This window comes from Erythrolamprus reginae, chromosome 2 (genome assembly GCF_031021105.1).
Source record: "Erythrolamprus reginae isolate rEryReg1 chromosome 2, rEryReg1.hap1, whole genome shotgun sequence".
Taxonomy (NCBI): Eukaryota; Metazoa; Chordata; class Lepidosauria; order Squamata; family Dipsadidae; genus Erythrolamprus; species Erythrolamprus reginae.
Window position 1 is genome coordinate 266,406,617 of NC_091951.1, and position 12,585 is coordinate 266,419,201.

Below are 12,585 nucleotides of genomic sequence, written 5' to 3' on the forward strand. Positions count from 1 at the left end.
TTATTCAATTTTTTTTATGCCGCCCTTCTGCTTAGACTCAGGGCGGCTTACAACATGTTAGCAATAGCACTTTTTAACAGAGCCAGCATATTGTCCCCTCAATCCCATTTTACCCACCTCGGAAGGATGGAAGGCTGAGTCAACCTTGCACCAGTGATGAAATTTGAACCGCTGACCTGCAGATCTAGCAGTCAGATTTAGTGGCCTGCAGTACTGCACCACCTCGGCTCATAAATGATCATGTGATCCACTTAATGAAGGTTTTAAAATTGGACACAAGTCACTTGGTGATGAAAGTTCTGATTACAATTGTAGTCATAAGTCAACAACTACCTGTATTGTTTGGAATTTAGTTTCAGTTGAATAATGCAACTATACTTAATAACCCCTCTTCCTTAAATATTTCTGCCCAGGATTAGCAAAAAAAGTCCATTAAGCATACTCATAAATTTATAAAAATATGTATTGAACTATATCTTTTTCTGTTGCTCCTAATAATCCTAATGTTTTCTTCATAAACAAGCTGTTACAGGATTTCATCTCCATCCAAATTTTATGTTTTCCCATCTCATGAATGTCTCCATGAGTTTAACAAGTGCTCTTTGTAAATCCAATAATGAATCATTCCCAGGTCACTTTTAACCTGTTGTTTTATCATTTGTATTTCCACTTTAATTTTCTTCTCTGTTCATGACTTATTTTATTTCCCAGAATTTCAAAATTGATTAGAATTTGTTTTCTTCATCCTGTTAGTCTGTAAATTCTTCTAAATTCATCTCCTTTGCATCTTTCATTTTATCTCTAAAATCTTTTTTTAAATATTAGTGCATTCACATATGCAAATATTGCTGCTGTCATCATAGTTGCATACTATTTATCTATTTTTTCAAAAATCATTTCAGCTGTCTCCAGTGCAATATCATTCATTTTTACAAGTATCACTATTAATCATCAAATATTTAAAATATTTCAAATTTATCTGATCCTTAATTTGTTTAAACTTTTTTAGATTCAATTCTTATGTAGATTTTTGCCATTTATTTTATATTGTTAAATCCTTAAATTGTTCTTTTTTCTCCTTCTTTCTCGAATGAAGGATCATTCACCAGGTAGATTTTCAAACTTATTGTTTGGAAGATCTTGATGGTTTTCCTTGTCTTCTGACATTCAAATCCATGAATTGACTGGTGAGCTGTTCTCTCCTTCAAAGGAGGAGCTGTCAGGTGCATAGTTAGTTGATCTCTTATGCTCGCCTTATCTGGAGAGGTTCCATTGTACAGTTGTTAGCAGTCCATCATTCTTCACTGCAGCAGCATCTGCTGCTTTGGAGACCTCTTACCTTCTCATTCTTTCATTCAGAAGTCCACATTTTGGGAATTTTAAACCACCAGAAACAAAGTTTCTGGTTATGTGTAGATTATAAATTAAGATGAGCAATGGATAATTATAATTTCAGTATTAAAAAAAAATACTGAATGAAGTTGTATTAATTTTTTTAGCCAATGATGGGTTGTACTGTAAGTTTTTTCATGATACACACCACCATAATTATTATTTCTCCTTCTAATGCTATTTGCATACTGGAGAATATTCACTAACTACAATGGTATGATGGAACAACCTTAAATACATAATAAAAACTGTAATGATTATAATTTGGGGAGAGATAACTTATGATCCATAAATTTAAGCACCATGACCAATGATATGTTAATCCTAGGAATTGTAGTTCAATAAGATTGTCCAGTTTGATTGCCTGTTTCTTAATAAAGCACTTCAAAACACAACTATATTTGAAATCCTTCAGGAGTTGGGTGGCATATAAATCCAAATGAATGAATGAATCAATCAATCAATCAATTGATCGATCGCTCAATCAATCAGTCTAGGAATTAAGCATCTTCAGGAGAGGGAAGATATACAAGCTGCTCATATGTTCATGAAATCTTTTTAAGAGGGATGAATTTTACACATCACAATAAAAAGCAATGAGGCTAGAAAGGCCACAGATACAACAAGGGCAAATAAATGTTTTATGGCATTAACAAGGGGCTCTACCCATGATATATGTCCCAGTTTTCTAATTCTGTCTCAAGTATCCAGTAAGTATATGGAATAGCTAATACTTTCCTGCTTGTAATTGATTCCTCTAATGCTACAATTTTCCTTATCTCTAAAGTATGTTCTGCCCCATTAGCCTAGAACTTTCCCAAGTTACCTATTTATTTCCATTCCATTTATTTTATCCATCATGTCTGCAAATCTTTATTCTCCAGATCTGACTTCAATTGACATAAGAACGAGACATAAGTAAACAAGGCTTTCTCCCTCAAAGGATTCAATGGATATCCTAAAAGCCATTTTCAGTGACATGGATATTTTTTATAAACACTGAACTTTTTTTTTACTTATACAACTTCATAGTTAAATTAACTCAAATGAATAATTAATTATATCTTATTACCTCATTAATGTAATTATAACATTAATATTCATTAAATCTGATTTTTGAAGCCTATTAACATTGTGGTAGTGCTCTAATAAACTCATTATCATTATCTTATACTGTACACAAAATATTAGCAAAGAATAAAAACATTACTTGATTACAATAAAACTCCCAAATTACTACAAACTACAGAATATTCAATCTTGACCTCATTTCTCCCAATCAAAGTAAATATAATTTCTAATTCCATTCTGATTAAGACTTCAATTATTACTTATAGAAGGACAGCTCCACAAAAGTTTTTATTTCTCACACACACATTTCACAAAAGCCAACTTTTAAAATATTCTTATTTGAAGTTTTTAACAGAAAGAAAAAAACTAATACAAAATAATATAAAGTAAAAGAGGAAAAGCAAAAAAAAAGAAAGCAAAGTTCAAGAAAGCTAAAAGCTAAGGATGCAAGAATGCTAAAAGTAAAGAAAGGGTAAAAGGGTAAAATAAAAATAAAAAAGGAAGAAAAGAGTACAAAGAAGTATCTTTTTATAATATTTGCAGAATGTATAAGCACAATTATTTAGTTACAGAATGACTCTTAGATAGATAGATAGATAGATAGATAGATAGATAGATAGATAGATAGATAGATAGATAGATAGATAGGTAGGTAGGTAGGTAGGTAGGTAGGTAGGTAGGTAGGTAGGTAGGTAGGTACATAAATAATAAGGTTTTTTTTTTACATTTTATGCAAAATGCCCACAAGGGGTTTCCAATCAGCAATAACTCAATTTGGCCATCTCAACAAATTCTATCCTGTTTTTCACCCATTCTTCCATTGTGGGTACCATCCCATTAGTATCAGAATCTCCGTTCAAGGTGCTTCCAGGTTGAACAAATAGCCTGTGACATCCGCATTGCCCAATGGCTCCTGGAATGAATGATGGGAAATCACCCTGCCATCCAGCAGCACTCAGTGTCAAATGCAGACTTGCTAACTTCCAATCTGGTGTCCGCATGAGCCACTGTGCTCCTTTCATTGTGGGTAATGCTATACCCTTCCATCTTTCCAATCCTCAAAGAAAACCTCTGGTCTTCTTTGTGTATTAATCTTTAAAACCCTCTGAATTGGTATATATGTTTCAATTCCAAATTTTCTAGCTTCTTTATACATCTGCTAGGCATGATAAAATGTTCCTTCTTGTTGCTTACATTTTCAACATAGGCACTGGTATATCATTTTCTAAAAAGTGTCTTTAAAATTATAATATAAAATTATATTATAGAACTAACCTCTATATCTATAATTAGCAAACTGTACATGAGATTTATGTATTATAAACTGAGGAAGCCAAACTTTTCATTTGATTTAAATATAAGGCTGGTTAAGGTTGGTTAATTAATTAACCAAACTTAAGTAAACAGTAGTGGGACAAGAACACAACAGGGATGCACTCTTGTTCCATTGTCGTATAGTTAATATATTACTAATAATTTAAATTATTAGAGAATCATCAATTCAAAGATGTCCCTACATTTTACACTATAATCAGATATCAATGGTACCTCTACCTAAGAACGCCTTACAAACTTTTCTAGATAAGAACTGGGTGTTCAAGATTTTTTTTGCCTCTTCTCAAGAACCATTTTCTACTTACAAACCCGAGCCTCTGAAACGGTAACAGGGAAAGGCAGGGAGAAGCCTCCATTGGACCTCTCTAGTAATCACCTGGCAGGAAACAGGACTGGAAATAGTGGGGAGAAGTCTCTTTGGGGCCTCTCTAGGAATCTCCTGGGAGGAAACAGGGTCTCCATCCTCCCTGTGGTTTCCCCAATTGTATGCATTATTTGCTTTTACATTGATTTCTATGGGAAAAATTGCTTCTTCTTACAAACTTTTCTACTTAAAAACCTGGTCACGGAACAAATTAAGTTCGTAAGTAGCGGTATCACTGTATATTGTGAAATAGAAACAGCAACAAACCTTAATCAATACTGTATAACACTATTCAAAATGGTTAAAAATGAGCTATAATTACCCAAAGCAAACCATCAAACCATGAGCTAATCATCTTAATTAGCACACATAAGTGAGAAAAGGTAAATAGGATGATGTTACAGATGAACGTGGCTGAGATTGTACAAATGAATATGATGACCATCTGACAAAAGGTTGTTGCTAAAACCTTCTATAAATTACCACATGGGAGACTTGGCAATTGGATATCACATCCAGATACATAAGAACATGCAGCTGTTGGATTCCATGGCCAAATATGTGTGCTTCCACTAGCTGCCTTATCATAACAGGACACGCATATGTGATGTTCCAGCTATCGAAAATATTGCTTATATTTTGTTCAACTGCCAATGAACAAAATGCCTTACTTATAATTACTTACTATACTTATAATCACTATTGGAAAGAACAGCTGTCTGGGGTCTGAATCACAGAACATATTATTTCCTTCTAGGGTCCAATGTATACATTGTAAAATAGAACTTGCTACATTTATAATTAAGGCAGTTAAACTAAGAACCTGATACATTGAATAAATTGATGTACTCTGTGAGGCAATGCATTTATATGAGTGCTGTCTCTTTGTATTGCCCCATTTGCATTTTATCTCTGTATTTTATTGATTTTTTTAATGCAATCAAATCTTGTATTTCATTTTTGCTTTATCTTATTGAAATGGCCATAGGACTTATCAATGAATAAACTATTACTATTACATAGGAACATCCAGACAGAATCACATATACTTGGGTCTTGTTTGTTTAATTTTCCTTTCCTTTCTTTCCTTTCCTTTCCCTTAGAGTCAGTGTTAGTATTGACTTCTGGCAACTGTCTGGATAGGTTCCTGTGGTTTTCTTGATAAGATTTTGGAAGTTGTTTGCCATTCTGTGTTTCCAAGGGCTGAGATATAGTGGCTGGCCCAAAAGCCCTAAGCTCAGGGGTGGGCTACTGGCCAGATGGTGGGGAACACAGTGGGGTAGCGAAAATGGAGCTCCACCCCAGACACCCAATTTGCATTGAACGATGTTGAAAGAAAATGCACGGCATCCTGCATAAGTCACACCTACAGTGTGGTAATACAAATTTTGGTAGCCCTACACTGCCTAAGCTGGAATTCGTACTCGTGGTTTCTAGCCTGGTACTTCAACTGCTGTACTGAACTGAATAGGCTCTCTCAAATAGCATATGCTCCTTTCAATAAGAGATTTAGAACTAGTATGATGGATGTACAAAACACCCGAAGGTGTTACAGTTTCTAGTCAAAATCAAAGAAGAGAAGAAAATTACCAAAATGGCACAAGCAAACTATAGGATCCATAGAAGCAAGACAAGATGAAAGAAATAGATGGAGAATAACTAACTACAATAGATTGAAAGTATTACATAATAATAATAGGAAAATAATGTACAGCATAATTACCAATGAAAAGCTCAGATAAAGAGAAAGGACTGGATAACAAGTAATATTGTGGAGATCGCAGAACTTGTTGCAAAATGAAAACACAAATAAGAAAAAACTATGAAGAAATGCATCAGAAGATTTGGAGAAAAATAATTGATCTTCAGAAGAAAAACCAACAAAACACATAGTGAAACAGAACTATTTTTCAAGTGAGATATACTTTCAACAAAAATGCAGAGGCACATAGAACTAAAAATGCCAATATAGTAATAGATGAAAGATAAAATAATTGATTATTAAAAGGAAACTGCACATTTGAGTAATAGCGGTACAACTGTTTTGTGATAATTGAGAACCGCACCATCATAATTCAGACATAGATAACAAGGCTTCTACAGGCAGAGAAGTAATATAAGTAATTAAAATGCTGAAAATGGCAAGACTGTAAAAACTGCAAATATATTAAAATTAAAGGACAAAATTGGGATAGACTTTTAATAAAATATTCAGTATAATCAGGGGTAGGTTGCTACCAGTACGACCCGGAGTTCTGTTGTAGTAGTGACCTGCAGATTGTGCATGCGCGCAAGTAAAAATTAGCCAAAATTGCACACCCATGTCCCCTCATGAGATTTTGGCGCTTTTTTGATTCCTGCACATGCACAGAAACAAAAAAAGGGGATGCAAGCCTGTAAAATCATTATGATGTGCATGCAGCACACCTGTATTCAGGTAAGAGCAACCCGCCCCTGAGTATAATGTATAATAATATGGCTTGTTCCAGATGACTGGTTAAAATCAATTTTAATCTAAAATATTTTTAAAATGACTATTGTATGGTAAGCTTCATATGTTCTGTTTTACAATTTTTTTTAAAAAAATATACAACAGGAATTATTAGAATTGTGTAGCTGTTTTGAGTGTGAGCCAATGTGCATTTTGGGATAGATTCTATACCAGGCATGCCTCTTTTAGCACATTCTGAAGCAAATTGATATACTAAATATGAATAAATAAATATAAATACAAAATCTAGCAGTACGATATAGAGATTTGTATGTTGATGTGTCTTATTTTATTGACTATGAAAAGGCATTTTAACAAGTGCAGCATAGTAAATCACTAGATATATAGAAAAATCTTGAATTGGATTATAGTTACTTAGGCACGTTTATGAATATATATTAGAAACAAAGAACCAAAGGAAATAGAATAATTATTTTCAAAGGATTGCTAGAAGAATATCAGGATGGTAAAAACTTTAGTAGTATTAATAACTTATAATAAAAACAAAAATTCTCAAAATGATATCAAACTCTTAGGAACCAGTCAGCAAGATTTACAAATTTTACGCAGCCAAGTATATTAACTGAGGAAAAAATATTAATAACTTATAATAAAAATTAAAATTCTCAAAATGATATCAAACTCTTAGGAACCAGTCAGCAAGATTTACAAATTTTACGCAGCCAAGTATATTAACTGAGGAAAAAATATTAATAACTTATAATAAAAACAAAAATTCTCAAAATGATATCAAACTCTTAGGAACCAGTCAGCAAGATTTACAAATTTTACGCAGCCAAGTATATTAACTGAGGGAAAAAATATGGCCAAACATAAATCTGAAGAAGACAGATGTAACAGTTGTGAATAAAAAGAAAGTCACAAAACTGAATATTATGCTAGCATAAAAGCTCCCCTACAGAAGATGTGAATATAAATACTTGCATTGTAGATATTTGAATCATATTTGAAGAATAGATAGAAGCTGCCATCTCCTTTGTAGCAGGATGAAATCAAGGAATAAAATCTGCACAATTTCAACAATTTGTTTTAATGCAAGGATCATAGCTAAACTGTGGAATCTTGGAACTTTCAGGTATAATATATTCATTGAAACTGGATCTCTTTAAATATTTTGAATTTTCAGACTTTTTTCAGTGTGGACTTTGCTGCTGAGATAAGCTTCTAATGTGCTCTTTTGCCTATCTCTTGGTTGCGGAATGTCAACCAATTATCCATTGGTTCATGGATCAGAATATTAGCTTTTGTGCAATAAATTGCAGGAATTTAAACCAATGATCCTTTGAGCTGTCGCTTCATAATGGATCTTAGGCGCTATACTTTATATTATTACTCCACTTCCTATGCAAAGAAAAATGTCTCAAGGCAGTTTTCAACAGTTACGGTTCAATTCACCGACAGAAACTACAGTAATAAACACTAGTTAGATACTGGCCTTGCCACGAAGCTTACAAATTAAAACATAACAGGAAGACTGGAAGTGAAAGAGCAAATTAGTCTGCCAAGGGCAGAAGAGAGAGAGGTCTTGACACTGTTTACCTAGAGGTGAGCTCCAGTTGAATTGTTTTGTTGGTTTCCTTAGGGAATAAAGAAAAGGCAGCTGAGACAAATGCAATTTCTTGCTCTACCCTTGGTCTCATGCGGGTCCTTGCTCCTTGTTCTTTGACCCACCCTACTTGTGATGTAGGGTGGATCAAATTTTCCAACTTTCAATTCCCAAACATTAAGGAATGCTCAAAAATTGTGACATGCCTTGGGGATTATAAAGATGTTTTGATTACTTTAATCTAATTTAGATGTGGTTGATAAGTAACTACATAAATATCATAATTTTTAAACATTTTGTTTGTTTAATGAGGCAGCAAAGATTGCTTGGCATATTTCTTTGTATGGATTATTTGGTCCCTTAGGTTTAGGGAGTCTCGGTGGTACAGTAGTTAGAGTACAGTACTACAAGCTACTTCTGCTGATCACCGGCTGCCAGCAGTTTGGCAGATCGAATCTCAGTAGGCTCAAGGTTGACTCAACCTTCCGTCTTTCAAAGTTGGTGAAATGAGGACCCAGATTGTGGGGGCAATTTTAATCTCTGTAAACTGCTTAGAGGAGGCTGTAAAGTACTGTGAAGCAGTTTATAAGTCTAAATGTTATTGCTATTGCTATTATGGCCTGCCGGCTGACATACCAGCCAGCCGGCATTTGTGTCATGGTTGGGGGAATGCGGCTCCTAGTGTAGCCACCATTTTGGATGCTGGGATCTCATGAGATTTCATGAGATCCCGGCCAGGCCTGGCGACAGCGCAGGCCTATGATGCAGCCAGAGGCAAGCCAGGCGAGCCCTATAAAAGAGGCTGTGCCTTGTTTTGGCCTCCTTTTTGCCGTGGCTGCTGAGGAGCAAACACCTGCCCATGCTCCCTATCTTTTAGTGTGCCTTAGGGGGTTGCCCTAGGGGGCCGAATAGGAATTTTTGGCAGTCATGGCATCTTAGTTGTGACCATTTTTTTGCCTATTCTATACCACAGAGCAGGATGGTTTGGTTAGGGAGTGTTTCGCATCTAGACTTGATTTGACTAATTGGCTTACCCGTGGTCACCGGATAGGCAGGTTAGGGGTGGAAATTGGGTGGTGGTTAGCAACTGCGTGTTCTCCTTTGGGCATCTTTGGAGATGATGGGCAGACTTTCTCCAAGAGCTCATGGTGTCATCACCAACCTGAGCGATTGGGGAGGGGATGCCCCTGGGTCTCGCCCCATCCAATTGCCAGTCAGGGATTGTACAGCGAGACTCCCCACATGGCTAGGCATGGCTAGGATCCAGGTGAGGGCGTGGCCCCTTTCACCTGGATCAGCAAGGAGCTACGCCCATAGTTGCCCAGGAAGGTTTATGACACCATTTCCTCCCCAAAGTTCTTAGTGAACTCTGTGGGTCCCAGTTATTGTTTGATTAAATTGTTTAATTAAAGTTAATATTTAATTAATAAAGTGACCCAATTTAAATCCAGCTTTGTCTCCCTGTTCTTACTCTGCTTCCGGCACAATGTCATTTCTGGAGACGGTCAATGCAGGTGTAAGCTATGTCTGAAATAAAGGAACCTTTTTATGTTAAGCTTGTTCAACTCATACCCCTGGGTTTGTTTTTGTCCAAGCTGTAACCCTTGGACCACAATGAACTTGTTGATATGGGAGGTAAAGTCTCATACAGAAGAGGACTTAAAAGTACAGTGGTACCTCATGATACGAACCCCTTGCCATACGAACAACCCGAGATACAAACCCGGGGTTTGGAAATTTTTTGCCTCTTCTTACGAACTTTTTCCGTCTTATGAACCCACCGCTGCCACCGAGAAGCCCCGCCGCCCGGCTGTCGCTTTTTGAAACAGCCTGGGGGCTTCTCAGTGTCCTCCTGAACCCGAACGCCAAACCCAAACTTCCAGGTTCGGCGTTCGGGAGGCCGCCAAGAAGCCCCCGGCTGTTTCAAAAGGTGACAGCTGGGCGGCGGGGCTTCTCGGCGGCCACCTGAAACTGAATTTTTGCTGAACTTCCGGGTTCGGCATTGGGAGAATGCTGAGAAGTGCCCGGCTGTTTCAAAAGGTGACAGCCGTGCGGCGGCGTTTTTTTGCATTTTTTTTCCGTTGCACGCATTAATTCATTTTACATTGTTTCCTATGGGAAACAATGTTTCGTCTTACGAACTTTTTGCCTTGCGAACCTCCCCCGGGAATCAATTAGGTTTGTAAGACGAGGTATTATTGTACAAAGAAAAAGAGGAGGAGAATTGTTCCCAATCTGGGTACTTGGTTTTCCTTTCTGTCTGGATGGGCTACATCTGCTTCCACATAGCTTTGACATTTGATTCCTGGTGTTTTGTAAAAGGCACAGCAATGGTGACAGCAATGTGTATTGGATCAGAGCAGCTAAAATTACTTTCCTGTTTATTACCCAGTTTACTTTTGATTCCTTAATGAAAGAGGCACATTTAGCATTCTCTTGGGTCCCCAGTCTTACACCAAAACCTTTTGTTTAAATTGCTCTGGCTCCTGCAGCAAGTAGTCAAGCAGAAAATAAAGTGTCACTTTCCACGAGGCTACTTGGATGGTGGGGGATGTTATTAAGTAATTCAAGCAAAAACAAATGTAGTGTTAATTAATGAGGCAGAGGAAATGGATTTAATGTAGCAATATTTTTGAAGGGCTCTTAGGAAGAGCTTGAAGATCTATGCAGCTTTATCCTCAGTAGATGTTACGCATTGTGTAATGTTGCATAAATATCTTTGTGACAAGAAGCTATTGTGGATTGGTGATTTGAATGTTAAATATAAGTGGTATTAAGCCTTGCTGAAAGCTGCGGAATGAAATGGAAAGGGAGGCCTAATTCATTTTCTTGTTAGCATCCACGAAAGACCTTTTTTTGCTGTTCCACAATCCAGCTCCAAACTAGGAAAATTTTAACAAATTTCAAGCAACATTGGGGGGGGGGGAGAAACCTAGTTGTTATAATACACTTTGAGTGTATTTTCATACACTATAAAAAGGTCATCTATATAATCAAACTTTCAGAATGGAATGGAGATAATTCAGCATATATGTTGGATTTCTGCCTGTCATTCTTGTTTATGCACTTTAAACTGGTTTAGTCCTTCAGGCAGCCCAGGGGAATGGGTTCTTTTGAACTAAACTGAATGTAAATTAGAATGATTCATAGTCCATATCGGTACTACAGTATTCACTCTGAGCAAATTCAAAAAGAGGAAAGTTTCCAGATTTATTTCGTTATATGAGCCTAACCCGAGCGCTGAAATGAGTTGCATTCTTCCAAACTCTGCAGCCACACTGCGTGCAAATGAAATGCTTTCCAGATCCCACCACTTATGGCCATATGAGAAAGGGTCTCATAGAAACATAGAAGACTGACGGCAGAAAAAGACCTCATGGTCCATCTAGTCTGCCCTTATACTATTTCCTGAATTTTATCTTACAATGGATATATGTTTATCCCAGGCATGTTTAAATTCAGTTACTGTGGATTTACCAACCACGTCTGCTGGAAGTTTGTTCCAAGGATCTACTACTCTTTCAGTAAAATCATATTTTCTCATGTTGCTTTTGATCTTTCCCCCAACTAACTTCAGATTGTGTCCCCTTGTACTTGTGTTCACTTTCCTATTAAAAACACTTCCCTCCTGAACCTTAAGTATGAATCTAAGTATGCAAATGTGCCTCACCATTTCTCCTTCCTGATTGGGCCAAACTCATTTCTCAAGAGGATGAATCCTGTGCAGATAGATGGGACAAGTGAAGGAAGCTGTGATACTGAGCCTAGCTTTACTTCTTATTTTCCACTTTGAAGTTGTTCCATCTCATTTACGCATGTTTAAATTTTGTTTTAAAAAGCCTGCGTGGTATTATAGGACTTTCCTATGAAATACATGTTTTGACATCAATCAATATGCTCTTTAATCAAGTGATATATTTTATTACCTTGGATAATAAACTTGGGTATTTTCATCAGGATTCTTGTGTGTCTGTGTGTTTTTCCCTTAATATCTCCATTTTGTATGCAATTATTGTTTGTCATGGTTGGGGAAGTGCTCATATTTATAGATCGGTGCATCTCAGTTCCCATAAAGGCTCAGGAAGCATTAATTAAGCTTTACAATGAATTGTATGAGGTTTTCAACTCTACTATCAGCAAGAGTGGTTTGCTTAACAATTCAAAGGGATGAAACACTTCTTCTGTGGGACCCTGGTCAAGAGTATAAATAGAAAAGGTGAATGAATGAGTGATCTCCTCATATCTTCTTACAGAGTATAGAGTGCAGATTTTACCTGAACTTTTTTTATTATTAGCAAGACTTAAAAAGACTTCTTCCTACTGCTAGTGAAAACAAACAAGGAATAACCATCCCAATAGAAACAT